At 41.9% G+C, this 27,401-nt stretch overlaps 1 protein-coding gene across 1 annotated transcript in view; it reads left to right on the forward strand.

The window, feature by feature from the left end:
• The first annotated feature begins 247 nt into the window (after window positions 1–247).
• SCG2 (secretogranin II) overlaps window positions 248–27,401 on the forward strand; it is a 63,235-nt gene continuing 36,081 nt past the window's right edge. Inside the window, exon 1 of the mRNA XM_086950017.1 lies at window positions 248–370. The gene's annotated coding sequence lies outside the window, so the exon portion shown is untranslated. The remainder of the gene's footprint in view (window positions 371–27,401) is intronic.

Genomic DNA, 27,401 nt, shown 5'->3' on the forward strand with positions numbered 1-27,401 from the left:
AAACAACGTGCTTTCGAAAAACAGCCACTGCGTTCGGCAAAATTGTTCCCGGTTTTCAGCCAGGGATCTCGCAAGCCCAGATGAACGCATTAAACTGGCATGCGAAGTGAATCTGTACTTCGTCCGACAGGTGGCGCTCACGGGCAGTAGACGAGGATGAGACGCAAGGCCACTTCCGCCTCTCTTGCGATGTTGTGATTTTGAACGGCTTAGCCGGGGGTGAGCTGACGTCAGCGCGGTTGAGCTCGGTCACCTGACGCGCAGCGTATAAGCACAGGGAGCTGTCCCGGTGCTGAAAACACTGGATGAACTGTCAGCGGGCGAGCAAGGAAGACCATGCTTTGAATCCACCCTCGTGCTTAAACTATAGGTAAGCTTGCTTTCTTTTTTTGTTTCTGACATTTTTTTTAATTCTGGCATTTGCACCAGTATGCTGATACGTCGATAATACTACCTTGAAGTAGATAATGCATAAAACGTCTATTAAATACCAAGAGCTGTTAAACACAAATGGGGTTTGAAACGCTATATCAATTCTAACATATAGTACAGAATGTATAATTGGCAATTATTAATTCTTGTTTTTTGTGCTGCTTTGTAGAATAGTAAAGGTTTTTACATGTATTGTAGCCCATAAGAAGCGAGCCATGTTGATAATTACCACCTGATGCATGCGGTATTTTTATTTCGAAATTGCATCTACGGTAAAAATGCAACCACCGCTCGTGTGATTTTTTTTTCTGAAGTAATTCAGTTATAGAATGTGCAATGCTCCACGATCTCGTTTTGCTTACCGTGGCATGTGTTTTAATATAATTTGGCTGAATTGTTGCTTTCGTTAAGCTGTATTTTTACCTTCTTTACAGAGTGTATTGTGACACATAATTTTTTTAGCGTAGAGACTTAAACAAATGTAGGCTCGCGCCACTGGAATGGGCTGTTTTCACCTGTTGTATACCCGTTTGTGGCCAGCACAGACACTCGTGATCTCTGCAGCAACGCCATCCCAGTTTCACGCGCTCATTTACCATCGATGGAACCGAAAAGATACTGAATGTTCAGGAGAAGAGGTTAACAGGTTGCCTAGGATACCGGTACAGCCCAGTGAGCAATTAATCATTCGCCAGGCTATGTTGTCCCCTCGTTCATTATTCGGCTTCATGAAACTATAATTCAGTCAGTCGCCGAATCACCCTTTTATTGTGAGTAATTGTGTGTCTAAATCCCAATATGCCAGTGGTTTATATGAGCGAGGAAGTAAACGTCTTTATGAAGCAGAAGACTGCCTAAACATTCCATATGTAACTCAGAAACAAGTTTCCAGTGTAAGTATTCCAGGAGCTGTGGAGAAGGAATTAAAAACATCACCACAAATCTTGTCATTTGTGAAGACAGAGGAAGTGCTGGAACGCCTGCCACGAGGCTTCTGTGAAAAGGGCATGTCGATGATCAGAAATGGTTATGTTTGATGACTGACTGCAGACACCCGTCTGAGGAGACATGAACAGTCGTGACGCAGGGTGATTTGTGGATGGTCCATGCAATATAGGACTAATCGCTGAATCCACCTCTATATGGTGTATTTAAGTCCTGGAACCCATTTGATGGGCTTCCATCAAGAATTTATGTCATTCATTTAAAGACACATACCATTTTGTTTGCTCATCTAATCTGTTTTGACCAATTTCCTGTCGCAAACGATAACCTTCAAATAACATATCCCCTCTTTATTACTAATGACAATATCTTCTGTGGATAATTCCCAAAAGCAGTCTTGTTTTTCTTTTTTTGCGAAGAGAATTCTGGGTAACTCATTGCACTTGCCAACTGGTGTCTTTGCAAGTGAATCTGAAACTAGTACCATTTGTACATCATGCCCACCCTCATCACATATACGCCTGTCGCTCACAACTCACACGGATGCGCCAATCTTCAATGGGAAATAAATGTACATTTCCAGCTTCTGTTGAGCTTTAGGAGAAAGATGACAATCATGCTCTAATCATTTTAGACAACCTGGACCTTTGAAGGTGCCTTTATGTGACATGTTTCCACAACTGCCTAGCTTAGGGGTGACCAGTATTGCTCATGTGGTCTGGATCCATACCAGAGTTTCAAGTTATTTACAGGAGATGATTTTACATGCAGTGGATCTAAATACCAGCCATTAACATAGTGGTTAAAAGTCTGGCATCTCTCTGGCTTTTGAGACCCCAATTAGCCATACCTGCCCTAACACAATGACCCGCTAAAAGCTTACTACGTTTGTGTTATCTGTCTCAGAAAAGTTTATGATTTTAGGTGGAACCTTAACATATGCTTTCAAATGCCTTTAAATAAACTGTGCCTGGTGGTTGGCTGTCCTAAAACATCCACTCGAGGGATCTGTGTTTGACTCTAAGGTTGCAGGTTCGAGTCTTGGTAGGTGCACTCAGCCTTTATCCTGCTGCAGTTGCTAAAATGAGCACTATTGAGTTAGGTATCAATAAATATCTAATATCTGTCAACAGCACCATGAGACCTCTGTAGGGGGTGAATGCGCACTCTACAAATATGCCTGTTCTTCTTGCACCCATTCCTTAATCTTTTTTGGGGTTTCTTCATAGCCTTAAAACTGCACAGTGGTAAGCAAACCCTTGGGGTGCATGCCTATTTACGCATTCCTGCGGTGAACTCAGGATAGAGGGGACCTTCAGTCTTTTGTGGTATTTCCAGAATATTCTTTCATTGTCTGTTTAAGGATGTATATTGGGATATGATCCAGGTTGCTGTTGCTGGGCACAGGTAGAAGCGTCCCGTCCCCTCTTTAGGATTAGGAGAAGCAAGAGATTTGGAGAGCAAGTAGCAGGAGCACAGTTTGCTTTTAGATTCACCGAAAGATATCCTGTGTTTGAAGAATAGAAGTTCTGAGCCAAATAAGTTTTGACATTGCTTCGGATAGTAAATCCGTGCTCTGCTCAGCCTTTACGGCAACAAACCCCTTCCTATGTACATGCAGCTGTGATCACTTGACATTTGGAGATTATGATTTCTAACTGTAGATTCTGTGACCACACCCAGTGAATGTAAAGTACTGAAAGCTATTTTTTCTTACCTTAAGGTTCAAGATGAGATAAAGCCTTCATACAGCACTTAATTGGGGCCGGTATTTGTCGGTGGTGGGCACCGGCATTCATTTTTGGGGGGCCGGGACTTGTTTTTTTCATCAGAGTTAGATCCAAAGCTGGAAAGAAAGGCAGAAAAATAGAAAAGAAGAGGAGAACGATTGGAAAACAGTGCCAGAGGGAATAGGGCTGAAAGGGTCCCCACAAGAATTTGATAAATAGAAAGTGTAAGGTGGTGCAAGAGAGAGGCATGTGGTGGAATCAAGACTAGACTTTCGTCAATTTGGTATGAGATCCTAAGAAAAAACATTGGGCCAAGGTGCTTTGTTTATTACAAATTAATCACTGTCTTCATGTTTTACCATTCAGTAAGCTTAATGCGGACAGACATAGTCTTGTTTTAATGCCTTGGTTCTCTGCTGTGATGTGTTGTGTGGCTGTGCCGTACGCACATTTATGGTAAATGTTGAACGTCTAAGATTGATTGGGACACAGTGAAGGCTTCCAAGCTCTGGAGTGATGTGAGGTTGCTTCTTCCTTCGGGTGATGACTGGGGATGTGCAGTTTTGAATTCTTGAATTGTGTTATTTTATGGTCTCCAGAGAGCTGAGTACACATTTGCAGACATGGTTAGATCCAAATTCAAACCATGTTATGAACACTCAAGCGTTGATACCAAGCAAAGTATGAGTTTCATAGTTGTTCTTGTGGTCTTGATGTCACAAAAACAGCAACTGGTGACCCAGTACCTTGGAAGTCAGAGCTGTCCTCTTCATCACCCACTTCTGTGTATAACCCCCTTTTTCTTTCCACATCATTTGGGAACAGTATAGATTCTGACACCTATCCTTTGAGACTGCTGTGGGAATTGCAAAGGGTAAGGATCTGAAACAAAAACCTCCAGCGAGGATGTCATGTTTATTTGGCTAATGAAAAAGGCATGGTTTATTTTTCAGGATGGAGTAGGGGACAGGCCTTTTGTTGATTATATTCTGCTTCAGCCAGCTATAGAACTTGAATCTGGACACTAATGTACCGTAGACCAGAGGTTTTTAATGTAGGTCCTGTAGGGCTGAATCCATGCCAGGTCTTCATGATGCCTATTGTTTATGTAAATGGATTATATTTAGATCAAGAGGGTGTAAATTTACCTTCTGTGTAAATATGAAATAGATATAGCACTGCTGGCCCTAAAATGGACACCTGTGCTGTCATCATTCTGGCTAGCTTTTTGCCTTATCATTCTCACAGAGAGATTTGAGTACTTTGATTTCTTTCTGTTCCACTTTACCTTATGAATTGGTTAAAAAGGACATAAAGGCCAAGAGTTACGAAAAATTCACACAGTGCAGCGCATGGATCGTAAATCCTAGCACAATACTTTTTTGGGGTTTTGCATTTGGAAAGTAATGCAAACAAGCGCAAAGTGTTAGTAAATTCAAAGCCAAGGAAATGGGAAACTTGGTGCATGTGTTTGGGAAACAAAGTCAGATGATAAAAATGATATACCTAGGAAAAGCACACGTTATACTTCAAATCCACCAGATGCACATCAGGAATGCTAATCTCTCTTTGATCCATATGGAAGTCTACTCATGAATGGATTACTCTTTTCCAATAGATCTTGATGCATTATCATTGGTATCAGAAAACCCTTTGGGTCCTGACACCAGAGTGTAATGCCATCCCCTTGTTTATCTTCACCAGGTGTACTCTAACGGATGGCCTGATAATACATTTGTTAAGGGCCCTGAAACCCATTAGTGCTCCTGACAGCCTTCTCTTAAGGCAAAAATCTAATTTAAATTAAATGCAAAACTGCAGTTTTTCCAAAAATGATCTCACAGGTGTCGTAAAATCCTTGCAAGAAACACAAAATGTGTCTAATTATTTTAGGACTGTAGCGGCGCTTTGTTTTGCAGTACGAATAACAAAGTGGTAACAATTGTGTCCTAGGGAACTGGGAAAGGTACTGAGTGAGTGTCTTTTTAGAAACACATGAGAGATTAAATTTAATTTCATATGTACCCAGATTTTGGCTTATCTCTGCCCTCAGTTTTGGGCCTTAAAACATGTTTGGCACATGCATTTTGTCTTATCCGTTTTATGCTTTTGTTTCACCGAAATAACAATAATCCATCCTATAGCTATGCTTGTAAAATGGGTTTTGGCTAGCATAGAGCAAGAGTGTCCTGGACATACATTTGTATTGACTGTACACCATCAAATTGCCCTCAGGTGTATGTTGACCACATCCTCGGTCAGGCACTGGTTTGCTTTTAAGTAACTAAGGGCCAGATGTATCAAAAGATGTTGCCCATTCTGTGTTTATGGGAAAATGTATTAGTAATATGGACCTAAGAGACACATTTCAACATGTCCCTTCATTTAATCTAACCTGCCGTTGTGCTGGGACTGGCAGCACATAATATACCACGAAATAAAACCGACTCACCCCAATAGATGTTGGGTTACATTAGGTAAAAATCTAAAATAGCCTTATAGCCCGCCGTAGCGGGCTATACCGGCTATTAAAGGCCCGCTGAATCGTTAAAGGCCCGAGCCGAAGGCAAGGGACTTTAACGAGACAGCGGGACTTTAATTGCCGGTATAGCCCTGCTACAAAGGGCTATAAGGCTGTTAGAACATTCTGCAACTAGAGGGCAAAATGTTCTAACAAATTAAACAAAGGGTTCTCGAAGCTCGAGGGGATATAAATCCCCTCGAACTTCGAGAAGGCTTTGTAGAACATTGGAATGTTGCTCTGCGGGCCTTTACAGGCCCTAAGAAGCAGGGAGCACTCCATTGTCTGCAATGGAGCTCCCAACATTCCAATGTTCTAATACAATTTCATTTTAATGCCAGTTTGGTTGCAGCTTTGTTGTTTACAAGTTTTCTAAAGAAAGACATGTACATATAGGACATTTGATATCATTTTCCAACAGTTTACCCATGTTTAAACCACATTTCTTCAATATGAATTAACCATAATCAACATTTCTCTGACAAGGACAGCAGCGTGAACTACAACCTCTGCCCTTATGGCAAACTCAAGGAATAATCTGGACTCTGCTAATCAGAAAGAAATTCATGAATGTGTCCAGCGGGCATTTATCATTAGGGGACCCGCAAAAAAAAAACCTGGCATTAAGCACCATGAGAAACGTCACAGGAAATGAAGCTTGCAGCTATTTTAGAATTTTTAAGAAAAATATGTTACCCGCCCTAAACCAAATCCCTCGAGGCTTTGGGATGAGTACCATCTTGAACAGGGAATGGAAAATAATTTAGATAAAAATAACAGTGTCAAAAATCTTACAAAAATACAAAAATGTCCATAGCTCTCTAAACAAACCTTCTAGTAGATTTTGGAGAAGATTATTTCTTATTCTTTAACAAGCAGGGGAAAAACAGAGAATATATATTCTTACGTTTTCGATGTCCTCCCTAAACCAGAGAACCAGACTACCAGATATGAGCAGCACAACCTCCTGATTTACTCCAATTCAAGAGGAGGTTATCTCCTGGTCGGGTCTTGACTGCCTGCTTTTGAGACCCCAAAAATACAAAGAAGTCTCCAATGCTGGCTGATGATGAGTTCAAATGACTTAGAAGGACCATGGATGTACTGCCCGCATCATAGAGCTTTGCTGCGGAAAGCCTATGACTTGCGAAGCACAGAAGACTTGAACAACCGTGGCACAAACCCACTGGCCTTAGCCAACATCTTAAGCTAATATTTAGTCATAAAGTCACCAGTTTGAAGATTGTTTAAGTGGCGCCACACCCCTGAATTGCTAAATCTATTTTATTTATTGTGATCCATCATCTGTCAAAAAACAAAGTTTGTACTTCATCTTCATTTGACTTCACTGGGAACTCTGTCCCAATGCCATGGAAAATGAAAATGTATCATACGCTGAATTAATCTTATTCTGCTCAGAGATTTTTAACTCCTTCAAAATCTCTTCAATAATTGTTTTTTGTGAAAGACAACGGTAGAACATGTTAAAGTTATCACAGAAACAATGATTCCTACATATTGTGCACCAAAATCCAAGATATTTCCTGCCCCTTTATTTTACTGGGAACCCCAGTAACAGTGATTCCAGGCCAAACTTTGGCACCGGTAATGGAGGCCAAAGTAGAGTTATATATACCCTGGTTAATATTCCACAAGCTTAAAATTACCACAATAATGCTTTGCACTATAAAAGACTAGCAAAGTTGGACAACTTGGCCCAGAATCACAAGAAAATTCCTATGAGAATGTCCGTGTCATACTCTTGTAGACTACTACAAGAGTAAGACACCGACATTCTCATAGGAAAATTTGAGTCTTAGAATTAAGGCGTAAAATAGAAATATTAGAAGAGGCAGTCACAGCTAAACCTTTGCGAATCAGTCTCAATGGATGGGAGTTCATTTATGTACTCTATCAAATGTATTTTGACGTAACTAAAATATATTGGGTTCCGTGAGTCTAGCCATATGGTATTTGGTGCTGTATATTTTTATGAATTTAAAAGGGCACTCCGTCACAGAGGTGCTCCATCGAAGTGGTCTGTAGGATATGGATATAACTTGAGAGATCATGGTGTGCAGCTCCATTCTTGACTATCAGTGGAGGATCATTCCATGCTAAAGAATCCTCGGGCTTGTAGCGACATGGGGCATGCTAGAGTGTAAAATGTCCGATTTGACACCACACCATCAGAGGGAGGTTCAAGGTGAACAGTGTCATGTTTGCAATGCCAAGCATGGTCTGTGGTGTCTGGGCGGGTGGTGCCAGAGTGGGGCGTATTAGCAGGCAGTGTCACAGTGCGCAGGATCAGAGCCGGCAGTGTCAGCGAGTGGTGTTTCTTGTCTATAGTGTCAGCGACTGCATTGTCAGGATGGACAATGTTAAGGCAATCGATGTCAGTGGATAGTGATAGGGTCAGTGTGCAGCGTCAGTGTCCTCAGTTTTAGAGTGTTTGACTTCATGATGTAAATTATTAGGGTCTGCACTGTCAGAATATGGTGGCAGGATGTACAGTGATAGGCTGTGCGTTTCATAGTTTCTTCGATGGATACCTATAAGCCGTAACCTACAGAATGATGTTGCCAGCAGAACACACATTCAGTACTTGTAGGGTTAAAGTAATTGTTCAGTTAATTTTTCTTTTTTTCTCATGGAAAGTTCATTTACTTGTAAAGAAATGTCTTGTTACAGTCTCTACTCACTATCACTGCATATGTTGACATTTGATGTAGTTTTAGAAGGACAGCAAAATTCCTTTGCACATTTTTTAGAAATCCCACACAGTGCACTCTCCTGGAAACACTCATTTTCAAACTTTTACCTGACACCTGTGCAAAATGAACCAAATACTAACTGGTAATCTTCATTACTCTGAGTCCAAGGGATAGAAGGTGCTTGACAATGGTTTGCAGGTGGTTCAAACCCAAGGAACCACCACTAGGAAATCTGCCATCTTCTTTTGATCTGTCAGCCACTCCCTGCTTGATGCCTCATCCTTGAACAAGAGAAACTGGAAACAAGCCACTTATTTATCCTTTCGTGGCTGGGAAAAAACACCTGTTCCAGATCTGTTCACAAAGACACTCTTCTAAACTAGACATCCTACAATGTCTGGAGATGGGAATGTTTCATTTTGAGTAGCCATCTCAACAACTTTACCATCCAGGAAACCAATTGGACACCTTGGAGATCCTTTGTAAAAGAGGAAGAAGAGATTAGGCAGTCATCAAGATTAGCAACACAAAAAGATGATGGACGGAATGTTAAACATTGTCAAACATTCACCCCCAGTCACAGATCTGGGTTTAATCCATCGTTATTTTGCTCACCACACCACCCCAGTTCAAGATATGACATATGAAATTACACTGATACCTCTGGAATGCAATGCTTTACCACTGGGGATAAGATCTTGGTAAATACCCTTGGTGCCGAAGAAAGACCAAACATCAGGGCTGCAAAGTGGAAATAGATGCTCTTTACACAAAAAAGTGGAGCAATCTCTGGGAAACTGGATGCATTATAACATGCAAATAGGAGTCTTCTAAATCCAAGGATGCATGTTAAACCCCTGGATTGATCAATGGAAGAATATATTGTACAGCTGACATTCTGAAAGTCACATTGATGCCCTTTGTGTCCGGCACTGGCATCCATTCCCATGACTATTTCTGGGCTACAACAATGATCTAAAGCAACCCTTGCTAAGTTGCAACTTTGATACTGGAACAATAGATCCCTCCAGCAGTAACTCATTCACTCCTTTCAAAAAATCTCTGTGGCAGAGAGGGTAACAAGGAACCAGAGTTGTTCAGAAGCATTCTTCTGGCATCTGATTCTTGTAATCCTGGGAAATAGTGTATTGTTCCCACACATCAGAATTTGTTTATTCCAGGCAAAGACAATGTTCTTTAGATGGCCCTGTACTAGACCTTCTTCTGAAGGCTCCTGCTCTTGCTAGTCAGGTTTTTGTGGAGGGAGAGGGATTAGAGGTAGACTGTAATTCTGCAAGAGTGGAATCCTGGTCTTGACCCTTCCATTGAAAGGGATTTGGTTTGAGCTCTGGAAGATACAGGAAGACCAAATACCCTACTGGCTCCACTGTTGCTTCTGAAGAAATGCCTACTTGAGGTCTTGGGCTTCTGATCTTTCGCTAATCTCTTCCAACTGTGGGACAAATGGATTGTAACAGAAAAGGCTACATCCATAAGAAGTTATTTTTGTGAATTGTTTACCACCCATAAACAAATGTGTGGGAGCAGCCACATAATGTCCAAATGTAGTGGCTGCAGTGGACAGGGAATCAAATGTTATATCAGACAGAACATTCCCTTGTTGCTCCATTAAAAAAAGAGTAGACACACAGTCCATTCCTTGATGGATAGAGTTTGTAAAGACAGAAAATGTCAAGAAAGAATAAAAACAGGACATAGTTCTTAAAGAAGTTGTTTTTTTCCTGGCAGAGGAGGCAGTGTTAGGGGTTAAGGCTGTCAGGTAAATTATCATATTTTTGCCTGAGTGTAATATTTACAGGGAATTGTAAAATGCTATCTATTGCTGGGTGGGGTCTCATTGGGTAAGTACATGGATGAAGAAGATGGATGAGGACGCAATTATAAATACTTCAAATCCTAATCTTTTCTTTTCAAAGACTTTCATTGAATTGTCGGCAAAGCTTTTACTTCACATCCAGTAATGTTACAAAAATATATTGAAAATAAAGTCTAAGGTCCTGATTATGAGCATAGGTGCTATTTATCGCGCTTGATAAATAACAATAACACAGGGTACTTTCTTTATCGGGTGCGATATATAAGACCTATTACGAGTTGGTGGTGAATACCTAAACACCAAATACCACATGATATGGTAAATACTATATGATTTTCCATCCTTAAATTTCAGCAAGCTGGACTTGTGGAAATATAATGAAAGTTGAGGTACTTAACGCACCCCATAATTATCAGAAGAGTTAAATACCTACCAACTCATAATTCTGACCGGAACGAAATAACGACTTTGAGTACACATTGATTATTTGAAGCCATAGTTAAATCTGGGGGGCTGCTGCACTGTATTTGCATTTCTGGGAGCAGGCTTGTCTGTTTGCTGAGAGGATCACCGTGAGGGGCTTGCTAACCCCCTTCTTTCATTACTGTCATCCAGGGAAACATAGTGAGAGGAGCTGCTGTAGTCCGCAGACGCGGGCAGGGGGGTGGGGAAACCCCGCTTCACCAGCACCTGTAGTCAATCTAGCAATCTCTTGGTTCTTGCATCTGCAGACAGGTTTTTATCCTGTGGCTATTTTCTGACCTCTTTATTAGTATAACCAAACATCCCCCTGCCTTTGTGGTATGGTGAAAAGGAAATCCGCACCCGGACCTCAGGGTGCGACGTAACAACTACGATTGATTTTTTTTTTGGTTTGTTCAGCGAGTGTCCTTTTGAAGACAAGTACACTTACCGAAAGGAGTCTGTCTTTGGAGGAGGTAAGGTTAAAGAACTTGCTCAGAACAGTCCTAAGGACTTGACGACTCACGAGGGGCCAAATGAAGAAGTAGCGTAACTTTGGCTATTTCCTCATACAAGTAGCAGGGAGACTGCTTGCTTTATTGACATGGAGAATTTGTCTGTTTCAGAACCGTCTGTTAAAAAGAAGAAAGGGAGGGTCTAAGTGCAAGAAAAGGTAATTGACTGACAAGAGGCATACTATGAAGGAAGATACTGTTATTTTGTTATTGCCACCTTCTAATATTGACGAACCTTGATCCAAGGTAGAAGGCGTGTTTAAGATCATCTGGATGCAGTTGAAAAGAGTGTCTCCCAATTTTTATCCCCGGTTAAGGCCCATCATACTTCTAAGGCCCCTTTGATCCCCTTGCCTCTCCCCTGTGATACAACACATAAGGGCACCGAGAACGGTGGTAATGCATTGACACAAAACATAGGTCTCGCTGATACTGAGTTAAGTTCTGGGGGGTCCCGGTTGATGCAGTAAATACCTGTTCAGGCACACAGCCCTGCACTTACAATCCCTACTTGTCAGAAGTTGACACTTAGCAATGTGGCGGGTAACAGGGCTGGGGACTCTGTCACCAGACTGGGTAGTGATGCAAGGGGGACCCGTGGGGGTAATGTCATAGAGAAGGTCAAGCTTTTCCCCCAGAAGCATCCCCCTATGATTTAATCCTAGTAAACATTCCCAAATTGAAGCAGTCCATGGCTGAGAATACAGTTCAGTTAATCTCGAAAGTGTGTCACTGGCTAACTAAAGCCAGAGTCCATGATCCTCCTTTACTTAATCATATCTTGATGGCAAGGAGGGTTCACTGGGTGGGCCCTTCCCATAAAACAATTCCAGGTGACTGCTTGGTAGTCAATTTGGACGACCCACGGCTTGTTACAACTGTTCTACTGTAACTACCTTCACTTAACATCAGTGTCTCCCAAATATCAGTTGTTCCTTTAAGTTTTTTCTATATACCACCACACTATCCCCCTCCCCCTCGGAGTAGGCAGATTAATGCTAATAAATCACAATGTTCCAAATTGCCCATCTGGCCCACTGAGTTTGAAGCTCTGTAACAAATTCTCACCTCTGGAAAGGCTACACGGGTGTGATTGACTGAACCATATGTGTGAAGAAGAGGTTGCTGATAGTGAGGGAGATTGTCAGTTAAATATTATGTGTGATGAGTTGTCTTTGGGTGACAGAGGAGCTGATCAGCACATTAATTTATGTGAAGAGGAGAAGATGGGTAGCGGGAGGCTTGCCAATTATTGACTCCAGGAGTTGGCCCGGCAAGTGTCAATGAAGGTTTTGAGGTGAATGTATCTGTTGAACCTAGCATGCCAGTTAAGATCCTATCCAGGAATATAGCTGGCTTACGGAAAAAAACGGTGAATTTGGAATTGGGTTAACACAGTAATCCCATATCATGTGATATGCCTGCAAGAAACCTGGGAGATTGAGTCTAGCTCTCTGGATGGTTTTCACTCATACCACACTCCAGCCATACCTTCAAATACTGGCAGAGCCAGAGGTGGTCTGCCTGCGTTTATTGCAAATATTTATACTGGGGTAGTGATTACATTTTATAAAAATTCTCCTTTTTTCTGATTGGTGGGTGAAGTTGCCAGGGAGAGGGGCAAGCTAATTGGTAATTATTATAATAATTGTTTCAATGAAAACTCCTTGCAGGTAGTGGGAGCTATAGAATCAGTACTGTGAACCATAGATAATGACCACCCTAAGGCACTGAGAGGCATATTATCAAGGAACGGCGATACATTATCGCCGCTTTTATCGGCAGGAAACTGCCGATAAAGCGGCGATAATGGCCTTGATAATATGCTCTATGAATTCCAATCGAAGCCCATGTTAGATGTGAACACATCGAACATGGGCTTCGATTGGAATTCATAGAGCATGTTATCAAGGCCATTACCGCCGCTTTATCGGCAGTTTCCTGCGGATAAAAGCGGTGATAATGTATCGCCTGTCCTTGATAATATGCCCCAATAATTATTGTGGGTCGGTGACTTCAATGCTCATTACTGTCCAAAGATTGGGAAACTAGTATGTGGGCTATTGGATAATAAGGAGGAAACCTTACTACGTTTTGAGCATAGTGAGTTAGCTAATGCTCTTAATGGACCTTTGGTGACGTTCAATTTAATGATAATGAATCAGGTGATTAACACGCCTGTAAGTCTTGCTCCTACTTTTAGGGGACGTGATAGGTAATCTATTATTGATTTTATTACTGCATCAGAAGGATTGAGTGTTTGGTTGGGTGCTGTTGAGGTCTCATTTAGCGATCACAAAATGCTCACCCATTCTCTGATTTAAAGGGGGCCATAAAATCTATGGCCAAGGTGGGCATTAAGCCGGTCCTAGTGAAGAAAAATGGTTTTACAATCAGATGGGAGAAGATAGATAAAGCGAAATTTATCCCAGAGGTCCTTAATTGCACGCAGACTGAGGTTTAGGCCTGCTTGGATTTGGAGGCTATCCCGCTAAAGGTAAAAGGTAATCCTGGCTTTTTTGGATATGTTAGCCAACATAATGCACATTTTGACATGGGAAGGCTTCTCTAATAAATTGTGTGTTCGAGGCTGGTTTGATTCGGCCTGCACAAATGCCGTTGCCAAGCTGTCCTAAGCCCTAAATTCATTAGAAGAGCACATGTGACATATAAGGAGGACCAAAAAAACAAGATAAAGGAGCTGAAGGAGAGGGCCAGAGAGGACCTCTGGACAACTATTGTGGGATAGGACAATGCGGCATTCTGGAAGGTCTTAATTTCTTCCAACTTTGGGGACTCTACTGCCTCTTCCATGGAAGTGCACATTTCAGAATTAACATCGATTGAACATTTCTCAAGGATATACTCAAGTTCTGAAGAGCAGATGGTATGCGGGGACATTGGTGATATTTAGCAGAAGTACAGAAGTATTTGGGTGAGTGCAGCAGTGGTAAGGCTCCTGGCCCCGATGGAGTACCAGCTAATATTTATATGGACTGTTATGGGCTCCCTTGCTTACTAATGAGTGTAACGCTATTGCAAGGGTGGGCCCTTTGGCAACATGGAAAAATCCACTATTGTCCCAATCTATAAAAAAAGGTGACAAGCTACACCCAAAGAAATATAGACCAATCGCATTACTTGATTTCACTTGTAAGTTAATGGGGCATGTACTATTGCACAGGTTGGAGGACTAGACTGATGCCTATAACATCTTGGTAGATACCCAATACGGTTTTAAAAAGGGGATAGACACTGTTGATCAATGTTTAAACCTGAGTTTGCTTATAGGCAAATATACCGTTGCTTAGAAAGGCACCATGTTCGTGACCTTCTTTGACCTAATGGCTGCCTTTGATTACGTTTTTCACTCTAATCTTTGGACTCTCATGTCCGCAATGTGCATTAAGGAAGCAATCATTGTTTTCATTGGACAGATGTACCCAGAGGCAAGTGCCTGTGTGCGTTCTGGGCGTGAGGGGAAAGGCACTAAACAGTTTATGATTAAACGAGGGGTGAGGCAAGATTGTGTCCTCACCCCCTTCCTCTTCTCTGCACACTAACAGAGTAGAAGCTGCCCTTGAAGGGAGAACTAGGAATGTCCCATCCATAGGCACGCATCCCCTCCCAATAATGCTTTACACAGATGATGTTGTTCTTATGGCAAGGACAGGACGAGTATTGGAGGGTCTTATTTGGGACTATGGGCCACATGTATGAACACATTGTCCCATAGACACAGAATAGGTAAAAACCTTTGACACATCTGGGCCTATACCACGTTCATGAAGGACCTAGACCTACAAGTTAACGAGAGCAAAATGGTTTTTTTTACGTGTGCGAGTAGACCAAAAATCCCAGTTTTTTCGCTTCAACAACAGAAGGTTGATGACACTATGGGTTTTTCATATCTGAGTGTCCTCTTTGATGCGAAGTACGCATGGAAGTAGATGATCGCAAACAGGGCGAGACTACTAGAGAAAACTGTTTTGGCTTTGCACACCTTTCGTAGCAAACTAGGGATGAAACCTAGCCAGGAGCTGTTGTACATTTACGCTGTTAAATCTGTTGCAACAGGCATGTATGGGGCAGCGATCTGGGGCATGGAGAATGTCCAGGAGATACAGCGCATGGAGGTCGCTTTTATGAAAAATCTTTGAGCTGTCCCACGCAGCTGTTCTAGTGCCATGGCTCATGATGAGCTTGGTCTACCATACATTATTGATCAGATCAGGTTAGCCCGGTTGTTGCTCTGGCACTCAATCGGGACACTGAAAACTGCTCTACTAAATCGGTGTGTGTTGGAGGACTGCCTACAATTGCAATCTGCTCTAGATATGCCTTGAATTTCATATCTTAAACTAACTCTAGAGAATATAGGCTTTTCTAAACTCTTCCGCTCACACTTCTCATGTCATTCATGTAGCAAGACTAAGCTGAAGCAGAAATTCTTGACCAAGTATGCCCTAAACTGGTTGGAGTTTAATAAAAAAATAAATATGAAGTTATTCAACATGGTTTAATTACCTCCTGTGAAGGCTTGCAACCATATTCGTGTACAATTCAGAATCTGCAGTACTGTTTTGTGCTTACTAGATTCCGCCTTAATTAAGTTCCGTTAAAGTTGGAATACCCCCTAAATGTTATTCAAAGATGAAGCTAGGCCCCTGTCCATGTGACGGCAACTCCATTCAAACGATCTTGCATGTTATGTTTTTTTATGTGCTGTAGTAGACCCCAGTAGCGGCTGCTACCGGATTTTGGTGGGCGGGTGGTGGAAATGGGGGGTGGGGGGTGAAAAAAACTTTTACAAAAACACTTACCTGTGATGGCTGTCCACTTCTTTCTGCTCCGGTCCTGCAGCAGGATACAGGAAGCAGCAGGAAGCACCCGGCTCCCAATAGCCAATCACAACGCTGCAATGCAGCGTTGTGATTGATCTGAGTGCCATGGATCGGCGCTCAGCAAGGAAATGGGGGCCTGGGCATGTTCTCCATGCAGGCTGTACTGGAGCCTGCATGGAGAATATGGAAAGTGTGCATGACTGTTTTGGGCATCCTGAGAGGGCTGACCAAACAGTGATGTGCACTTAGGAGTGGGCAAACCACTCCTCCCCTGTCCTCAGAGCAGCCCCGCCCCACCCAGAAAGCTGCCGCAGCGGAAGAAAACTTAAAATGGTAATAACGCGCGTTATTATCATTTTACGTTTCCTGCTGCAGAGCAGTGGGGAGACGCTCCCCCGCCGAAGCAGAGGAGCCGCCACTGGGAGACACCAAGGAAAAATCTTATCTGCCTCTTTCGAGAAGATACAATTTTAGACAGTGTAGGCCTGCCCTCCGCTTCCTGCAACAATTTGACGGCCCTTGGTCTGTCACACTGTTGCACTCTTCTTATGGCAATGTGTAAATATAAGAAGAGCTGCCCGGCTATGAAGGGGTAACAGCAGGGATTGGAGCTCTTATTGCATTAAGCATGTTTTGCACTTTAAGGATATATGCACTTTATGATATCGCAGAGAACGGAACTGAAGACCGTAGTGTGTTGCAGGTCGTACAAGAAGTTTATGTCATTACTCGGCGTGAATATGTTTTATTTTTCAAACATCGTATTTTTATCTAGGTTTTTATAATGATATGATTTTAAATTGTGTTTTGATGCTTGTTCTTTTTATGTGTTTTTATGCTTCATAAATGTAGCGGATAAAGTCGATTGATTGAATCGGGAGCCCGCGTTCTGGAAACGGATGCTACTTCATGCATACGTGTCAATCAGCACCACGGCCTGTCAAAGTGATACCCAAAATACTTGTATGGTATTTTGTGCAAATCTTGTGCTAAGCCAAAGGCTCAGGAAATTGCAGTGAACTTGCAAACATCTGAGAAAACTCGAACATGCATGAATGGGCGCGTTTATGTTAAAATATGAGAATGACTTCTTCCTTCAGTATTAATTTGCACCACAGCCAGCAGACATACACTTGATGGTAACTGCTGTGTGTTAAACTGTGTCTTTGCTCTGCTGTCAGGTATCAGTGTGACTGCATGAGGTGGGCCATTTGATTGTTTTTGGAGTCACTAGGAAACTCTTGAAAACCCACCTCTTTCCTTAATCATTTTTACTACTTCTCTGTTATTCGCTCTGGTCCCTCTGTTCTGGTTTAGCGCTGGGATGCTTCCGGGTAACTATGCGCTCTATAAATCCTCATTCACTCATTCATTCATTCACTAGGTCTTCGGCGTGACATATTTCACTGAATTTAAGCAGTGATAAAAATGTGGCAGAAAGTAATAACATCCCTAGAGGAAAACAGCCCTGCCCTGGCATTCAGCAATGTGCTGTCAATCTAGCTTAACCTTCTCTGTGTAAATTCCCAAAAAACATTTTGGACTGAAAGATGTTTTCATGCAGCCAATCAATTTGAGCTCATATGTTCCCCATTATGCTTTGCTTTGTAATCCTTTGAACACGTTAGACGCACATTACGTAGAATAATGGCTGTCTTTTGTTCGCGTTTTCAATCAATTCAATAAAGGGGTTTCATTAGAAAAATAAAAATAACCTTGGGATTTTATTTGCATATTGCTACCCTAGCAACTGCGTTTCCAGGATGGTGGATGTAGGTAGAGAAACCATTATCCAGCAGATGCGTGTTTTACTTAAGAATTACATTATTCCGAATTGACCGCATGAGTCTCTGCACTGGTGTTGAAGAGGGGGGTGCTGGTGACTTCACACTCTTACGTTAGCTTCCAAACGTGTGCGTCTCAGGAATTCTGTTTCCTCCCACATTCATGTGGGGTTCTGGCAGCTATCTGCAGTCTGAATTCAATTAAATGTAACAGAGGCTCTTGTTTGATGTGACACTTTGTGTTCCTGTAGGTCTGCCCTGTCATTATTTTAGTACATTTTAGTACATCGACTTGTATATACGCAACTCTAACCACTACTGTCTGTAGTAGACTTTTGTACTTACTACCAATCTTATGTGAATTTAGAGTTTTTCTGTTTGTATCTTTTATGTAACTCAAGTACTCTGAAGTCCCTATGTAATGTAACTGGTCCTTTTGTAAAGCTCTCTGACACCTTTGGGTAAAGTTTGCTCTATGTAAAATCACAATAAATAAATAAATTTGGGGTGCAACATTCTGGCCTGTGGAGTTGGGACACAACCCCAGTCGAGAAATAGCTGTGACATCTCAACAATGCACTTGTTTGTGCATCCCTACACTTCTCAAGATCAATAGTGCCTAGTTGATGTGCGTAATTCATGTTGTGCTACCCGAAGGAATACGGTTGGGTAATTCATGCCAACTCCTCGCTGCCTATGCAGTTCTCTCCAATGCCTAGTAGCTGTTTTGAGGGACCCCCTCTAGGGTTTACTTTTAGGTCAGGGAGAAGAGGGGAAAGAACCAGCAAATACAATAATGAAAAGAGCTCCCTCGTGACCTTTGAACTATTCTCTCCGGGTACAACCTCTGACTTTCAGGGCAACAACACGTCACAATGTTTTTACTTTTTTTGCATTATTTTTTCTTTCAATAATTTATTCTTTAATTTGATTTCTTTTTTTCCTATTACAACATTATAAAAAAGAGTATTTTCTCATTTAAAAAAATCATTTGTTTTCATCTAAATACATATTCCTAAACACAATTCTACAATAACAACATATTAGCCCCTTCGCTGTGGGGGTTAATCCCCCGCTGTGCTGGGGGGGAGGGGGGCGCGCACAGCGCTCCCATGCTCATGACGAGCTGAGCTAGTCATGAGCTACGGCGCTCCTGTGCTCATGACGAGCTCAGCTCGTCACAGGTGTATTGCCTCCCGTGGAACGCTCAGCCCAGCGGGGGAATTCTCCCGCACCTGAGCGTTCCACAGGCCATGACGAGCTGAGCTCGTCATGAGCACCGGAGCGCCGTGGCTCATGACGAGCTCAGCTCGTCATGAGCTATCAAGGTGTTAATAACTCATATTCCAGGTAGAGAAAACCCTAATCATAACCATTCATTCACACCCATCCCCATACACAACTTAATTTACTCAAAATCACGAGACAGTCTAATTTCTTTCTTTATCTGTTGTCCGACATGAACCCCAGTGGGTAACGTTTTACAAGGATTTGGTTCTCTCCAATGCCTTTCTGGTGAGTGAGCGTGGTTGACTCGCTACATGTCCATTTGTTTGATAGAAAGGGCATGCAGTGTGCAGCATCGTCCAGGCTTCTTTCTCCAACACTATCCTATATGGCCGGCCATGGTTCTATGGTTTGTGTGCCGACAGTGCCAACCGACTGGATAGATGCTTCAACGACTAATTATTTGGAAAGGAGATACACCCACAGTGATGCTGCCCTCCATTGTCTTGGATTTGGTCCGTGAGCAGCCCCATCATTTGTAAGGTCTGCTAGCCACCCGTGGGAGAGCTGAGATGCATCCTAACAACACAAAGGACTTTCCATTTCTAGGATATCTTCGTGGACAAATAGAAGCCCTTCCATATGTTTCATACAATGATAGCTGGTCCCTATGAGTATCTTCCTGTGTCTAACACTTTTTAGACTCATTTTACTTAATATACACCACTCATGAGAATAGACTCTTTTAACCCCTTCACTGCGGCGGCTATTCCGCCGCAGTACTAAGGGGGCGGGGCGGAAATGCGGCGGGCGCATGCTGTTGACGAAACCGCTCTGTCACTAGCATCGGTTGCGCTGTGCTTATGACGGAGCGGTTCCGTCATGGCCCCGCCCGCTCAAAAGAACGCTCAGCGCAGGCGCGGAATTCGCGCCGCGCAGGAGCGTCGGGCGGGCCATGACGGAACCGCTCCGTCATCAGCACAGCGCCACCGCAGCTGATCACGGAGCGGTTCCGTCATCAGTGGGGGAGGGGTTAAAGCAACATTTTGCATCCATGGAGAGAGACCATAAATAATGTATTATGACCTTAAACAATACTCACTGCAACTTGTTTCCTGAAGCAACACTTCAAAATGACAGAAGCACTGTTATAGTGCTGGCTTGGTTAGACCCCATATGTTTATGGGTGATGTTTTAGTTCCAGGTAGTACTATGTTAACCTGTTTGCTCACATTACTGTTCACGCATTGACACAGCTACTGTGATTTTGTTATTGCTTCATAGGGTAAGAGTACACTGCTGAAAATTTGCATCACCCCCCCCCCACACACACCCCCCAAGTGCATTGTGGTACATTCAGATCACCGTAATTGTGGTTAATCAGCCCACAACAACTCCTTCTGGGGGAAGCCTGTAGCAGTTTCAATAGATGGTGGCATTCTGCTGGCATGTTAGCACCAGCTTTGCCAAGTGCAATAGGTATATAGTGTTCCCTGCAGGGTTTGCAACTTAGAATGTGCAAAACTGTGAAGGAACAGAGCACTTCACATTGCAGTAGGTTTATAGTGAGCAGTGCATTAGAAGGGAGAGGTAAATGTGAATACTCACTTAACAGGGATTTATTGTGGAGAGTGAAAGTGTCCTGTGTGAGCAAGGCTTATAGGGAGAGTTTGTCAGAGAGGGTGGTGGCACATGTGTGGTTGCGAGAGGAGTGGGTTGGAAAGGGTGCACGTGGAATTCTTCAGTGGATGTTAACTATCCCAGCAACAAGGTGTTGATTAAACAATTGGATTTCTAGCTGTGTGTGTAAGTAGTAGTAATGGAGCCTTGTGAATCGGGCCTGTGATGAAGTTCCAGATGCTAGGCATGCAGCAGAGCAGAACTGGATATGTCTGTCTTCTCCTTCCATAATTTCCCGGTTTCCATCTCTCAGTGGTACTGCTCTGTGTCAAGCAAGTTCCACCAGACATCTACATCTTGACCGCCAGATACAGTGAAGATTCAGAGTTGACCTTCTGACAGTCAGTGGAGCAAGTTTTGAATTTGATGTTGGCTTGCAGTGGAAGCCATTGGAGTTGTCTGAGGGTTAGTGGGATCCATTCTACTTGCAAACACATTAGTTGAGGCATGTTGCTGCATGGACAATGCACTTCAGGGGAGTCTGGTTGATGTTGGTGACGCTGACTAGTAGACTGTTGCCTTTATCGAGATGGGAAAAAACAGAACCTGGACAGCATATCTGAATTGCGTTATATGAGGCCTGAAGCTGAGATTGGTGTCCATGTAGAAGCCAAGTTTCTTGGCACTGTTGATGGGTCAAGATTTAATGCTGTATAGAATCCTGTCTTTGAGTCAGCCAAGTACCTGTTCCTGTTTTCAGAGAGCATTGGTGTTCATTTTGAGTTTGGCTTGGATCTAGTCAAGCAGTCTTTCAGGTATCTGATGACAAAACCAGATGAGACTATCAAACAGAGTTTTATATCATTCATGTATTGGTGGATTCAAGAGTCTTTCTCCTGACCTCCCATGGCTGATCTATTGATGACAAGTCTATGGCTTTACTGTGAAGCAGCGGGCGTTGCTCTCATCCACTGCTGTCGAACTGAAACCAATTCTTAAAATAGTCACAATTATCAGTCCTTTACAGCTTTTGTCTGGCATATTATGAGACAAAACTGTGAGACAAAGGGAAATGTATTAAAAAATGTTGTAGGTCTTATTTCATTGTTATTCACTGAACAATACAATTTGCAAATTGAGGCGCTGGTAGTTGCTTTACCCACTGTCCTTTAAACTTCATGCAAGACACTGTTAAGGTTCACACAATGTAATTAATAACAATGTTGTGTTTTTTGTGTGCTGTAGCAAGTAATCTTTATTCTCTTATTTTGTGGCAATTTAGTGCTGCTTACATTGCCCTACTCAGTACTTTCAATACATGCTGACTTTCAGTCTAAATTCCCAGATTGATGCTGGTGTGAAAGTGATCTGGGATGTGATCAGTATGTTTATGAGCTGTACCACAGGCGTATTTCCTTGTGAATTCTATACTTTCCAAATGAAGGAACTAGGCAGGAAATTAAAAGGAACTAGATTTCCATAAGGATTATGGTGTGATCCTTCCATGAAAGGCACTGGTCAAGTTAAAAGTCAAATTTACCATTTGGCTTGGGATTATGGTCCTATCTATTTGGATGTTTGAGTTCCTTTTGTATACATTATGCAACTGATTAAATAAATGCACAACAATTAGATTAAGTTATGTGGTGTGATATTTCTCAGAAAAATACACTCTTGTGATTAAGTACACAGCCACGTCAATGAACTCAACTATGAGGAGTGGAACGGCTTTTATGTGAAACATAAATAAATGATGAGGCCAAAGTGACATTCTAGCCCCACACAATTGGCTACTGTTACATCCTGTATTAGAATTAGGCCAAGAGAGCCAATTGCTTTTCTCTGCTGAAGTAGTCCCACCCGCTTTCAAATACAAAATGGGGCAGAATTTGAGATACAGCCAGTCAACGCACAGTGCCTCCATGCAGCCCGTCTATACCCAGCCATGTAAAAATTGGTTGGTGTTAACCATCGCATGATTTTAATATGGTCAAGTTGGGAGGAAGGATGAAACTGGGTGGCAGGTTTGAGCAAGCCGCCTCAGACCTAGCAGCAGCACCCCAGCACCCACTTTGCAGGTTTCAGGGACTCCTTCTGATCATGGGTTGAGGGGGTAATGCCCATTCAGTTCTGAGCCTCAGGGATGAACAGACAGCTCCCATCAACTATGAGCAACCACGGTGATCTTTTGTATTACCAGGGGACTCTGACAAAAGGGAACTCCTGAAAAGTCCCTCCCATGCACAGGCTGAGTGGCCCACACAGCAGTTCTGGCTCGTTGGTGCTTAGGCAAGTTAGACAAAAGTTCTATTAATGCATGTTTTGTGACAGTGCAATAAAACATGTATTCATCAGCTAAATTCAGTGCATTTCATTCATTTTAAATGAACGATGTGTATATTTTATTTTTGCAAAGACAAGCAGGTACACAATAGACAACAACTGGGGATTCTGATTTAGAGGCTTAATCACTGTAATTTAGTACTAAGTAATATGTATGTCAATACACCAGTAAATTATTATTTAACTTCCCTAATGGTAATGATATAGGAGCACATTTGACAACATTAAATGCTTCTGGATGACTGATCACACTGCCACCATCAAAGCTAACTATATTGTCTCCACACAGAATATTTATCTTGCTGAAGCATACTTTGGACATATTCTGAGCATATGCCAGGCTGACAGAAATGTCCTTGAAACAATACATTGCTTAAGCAGCATAGGCTACCTAACCAAGTCCCAATTTTCAGGAGAGGAATCTACTTCTAGAAGGGATCTTAATCAATAGCATGTCTTCGATTTAAGTAACTGCTCGCAACCGTTTTGATAGGACAAAAAGCTATGCATGCCTAGGACTCCATTTATCAATACCTGTGAGGGAATGGAGGTAGGTATGAGGTCTTTGAAGGTATATATTTTTGCAGGATTTTATGGAATTCATTAAGGGCCATATGTATCAACATTCCGTTTTGCGAATCCTAAATAGCGATTTTTAAGGAAACGCTATTTAGAAATCGCAAAATGGTGTGTATGTAGAAAATCGCTTCTTTTTAGCGATTCCTTAAAATTCCATAATTGCGATTAGCAAATTGCTAATCGCAATTAAGGAATAATTTCCCATTCATTTCTATGGGCCAGGAGGCCCATAGGAATGAAGGGGAAATTGCAAATCGCAATTTGCTAATCGCAAATTGTGAATATTTTCAAGGGTGCAGGGTTGTCTCAAGAACACCCTGCTGCACCCCTGAAAATGACATGTGTGCGCATATGGCGTACATACATGCCCTAAGGGCATGTATGAGCGTCACATGGCACCTTTGGATTTTTAAAATATTGCTTTTTTGAAAGAATTCGCAACTTACCACCAACTAGAAGTTGGTGGTAATTTGCGATTCCTTAATGGCATTTTGGAATGTTTTTTTCCTTGATACATTGCATTTAAGGAATCGCAAAATTTGCAATTCCTTAAATGCAATCGCAAAATAAGGAATGGCAAATTTAGCGATTCCTTATTTTGCAACAAAAATGTTTCATACATACCATTTAGCGAAAATGGGTTCGCAAACGCCGGAATTCTGCAAATTTCGGCGTTTGCGAACCCATTTTGCCTTGATACATATGGCCCTAAGTGAAATATTTGCATTTAAAGTAATGTGACCACTCCAAATGTATTATGGCAATTGAAACCATTCACCAGTAATATAAAGTCTCCACTCTGGATTTACCATTCTTCCTCTTCAAAAATGTATGTTGTGCTAACTTTTATTTGATATAGGACTCCTCCAGGTTTGAATTGAGGGACCAAGTCATCTCTTGAAAATTGATTCCTGTCCATTTAAAGACAAGTGTAGTAATGTTCTGATCTCAATGTGGGTTTCAACACATCCCACTGTTCAGGGTTCTGGATTCCTTGGATCCTACCTCTACGCTTCATGCACATTAAGGTATGTTGAGTGGTTGTGTGCCCAGTTATTGATTGTAGATTATTCACGGAATGCAGTGGATATTCAGTTTCTGTTGATTCCCTGGCCCTTTAGCCCAAGAATAAAACAGACGACTTTTAGAATGCCTTAAAGGCACTGGGAGCTAACAAAGTTATTTTAGGGCTAGTTTAATGTATTTGTGCACCTTCTAGCTACCCAGGCCATGATTAAGTGTTGTCCAGATTTAGGTGCATGGATTCCGTGCAACCTAGAATAAAGTTTCAGGTGAGAATCACCGCACCTAAATTTGACTACTACCAGTTATTTTGCCTAGAATGGAGGTTAGTGTGCGTACTCAATTTAACTGGATTAAAAACTCCAACCAGAACAATAGGCAATTCTTAGCTCCATTTTCCCACCTCATTAGAGCAGTAGCTAAATGAAAGCAGGGATTCACTGTGGTACTGGGACTGTGGGTGGAGGTGAGTAGGCCATCCGGGGCAGGGGAGGGTAGAGAAAGGCGTGAGGGAGTCATCCAGGCTCCCTCCGTGGTGTAGGAAGAGTTTGGGGTGGGACTGGGCTGCTCTTGTGCCTGAGCCTGCAGCCTCTGCCTGATCCTAGTAAGATCTTAACAGCTGGATTGTGCCGCTGTTAAATGAGCATCTGTGTCCTGCATCTTAAATTGTTGGTGTGGTAACACTGGACCTATTGCGATCAGGCGGGCGGTGCCTCCCCTAGAAATACCCATCCATATGATTAAGAAACTGGCCTCTAATAAGTTTTTCGGAAAACTGGTGAGTTTCTTTGTCAGCCCATTGTAAAAGATTTTGAAAAAAGTTCTCTAAGGGAGCAGATCAAGCAAGCCCGTGTTTGTTTAACCCAATATAGTAATATTCAGAATTGGGCCAACATACCCTTCCTTGGATTAACTTTGCTCAAACTTTGGCAAAAAAAAATCTTATAAATAGTATTCAGTTGTCTCACAAATATTAAGATTGGCTTAAATCACACATTTAAAAGACTTAATCAAGATGTCTAGTGAACAGCTTTACTTCTGGATACATTAAAAGCCTTTAATGTTATACAAATCTAACACACGTCATGCGCTCCCCTCCCCACACCAAAAAACGGACTAAGAGGAGACCAGACCATTAAACAACGCCCGGTATTTAGTATGATTTCACCAGTGTTGAGCTTCCCTGTTAATTCAGTCAGTTTGTCATTCATTGAATGATAAATCCAGGATACTATGGAATATTAATGGAATATTGATGAACAAGGTGTTAACTTATTTGGCAAAAGATATAAAAGAAAGAAAGAAAGAAAGAAAGCAATATTCATGCAGCTATATTTATTGGTACCGTTGAGTTCTAATATGTAACTACATGCATCAGGGGGAAATGTTCAATAAACATTTAAACAGTGATACAAAAGAGTGATACAAAGTTTATCACGTTCCACATGGTTAGAGAAGTTAAAGTTTAATTGCACTTTTTTCGCAAATAACATAATATTATAAGATACTTTCCCTAATTTGTTATAATGTCAATTGGCCCATGTTTATTTCCCAATATAAAAGCACGACCCATTGTTTTGCATATTATTTTGAGAATGATCTTTTCACTGCAGAGGAAAATAGGTAACTTTGATTACTTAACATTCCAGTTCTTTAAAAGTGGTCTACCCAATGCACAATGGTATTACTCCATTCTGAAGTTTGGAAGCTAGCCAGAGGGTCTTACCTTTGGCAGACAGAGCTAAGCTCTTTCATTAATGGAGAGTGGTGCTATTATATTTTCAAGTGCTCTTCAGTGACACAATGGATCCCAATGAATCTCTGAGCAGTGATGTCCTTAATGTCTGTGCTATGAATTGCCCTTATTGGAATGAAAAGCAAGGTAGTACACAGCAAATTCAATAGCTCACCTAACATGCCACAAAGGAATGTACACTATTATAATTCACAATACGTGGAATATTTAGTAAGAGCGCCCGCATGGGGTTCTGCAATTGTGCACTGTGCCTGCAGGCTTTTTTACAATGGTAAGCAAATCCATGTAATACTTTGCAGTACTTGGTGCGGCTGTGCGCCTCACGCAAAAGCTTAGTAAATAACCAGCCTAGTAAGGCTCACTGCACAACAGGTCACCCACTAGCTCCTTATGTTCTCATTTATTTGTTTTTTGAAAAATGTTCTGCTCCACACAACCACTTTACGGTGTTCATAAATACAAAAAGACAAGGAAAATTGCTGGGCTTTTTCTATTCACTGTATCTGAGCCAAATTCTTCTGTAAATTTAGTGTCACTTTAGTTCTGTCTTGAAAAGTCTCCTAAATCATACTAAGCTTGGTCCTGCCCATAGGCATTAGTCAAAGACGTTCCAGAGTTTGATGCCCTGAGCTAACAATGATTGACTGCCATGCTTTTGTTAATAGGAGGCTTAATGGCGGATCAAGTAAGAAGAGACTGCTAAGAGAATTGACAACAGACTTACACGAGTACCTCTTGTAATATATAGTCTGATTGTAGCTGCAGGAAGCATGATCACATTTTAGGTGTGCCCATTTCTGATCAATTTCAGATAACTTTGACACTATTAGTAGGGGTTCGAATTTCTAGGCTACCATGTTGTAAGTTTATCACTGAGCAAATATCTCTTTTAAAACCCAGTGTCAGGCATTCACTTTTATTGTTACATTCATAAACCTGAATTTGTTATATTTCCTCCATGTAAAATTTTAGGAGAGGTTACTGAGCAAAGATTATGACCAGTGACTGCCTTTTGAGAAATATAATTGTGCATTTTGATTACCTATGATATACCAATTAATGCCACACA

The sequence above is a fragment of the Lissotriton vulgaris genome, unplaced genomic scaffold, assembly GCF_964263255.1.
Source record: "Lissotriton vulgaris unplaced genomic scaffold, aLisVul1.2 SCAFFOLD_1606, whole genome shotgun sequence".
In the NCBI taxonomy this organism is placed as follows: Eukaryota; Metazoa; Chordata; class Amphibia; order Caudata; family Salamandridae; genus Lissotriton; species Lissotriton vulgaris.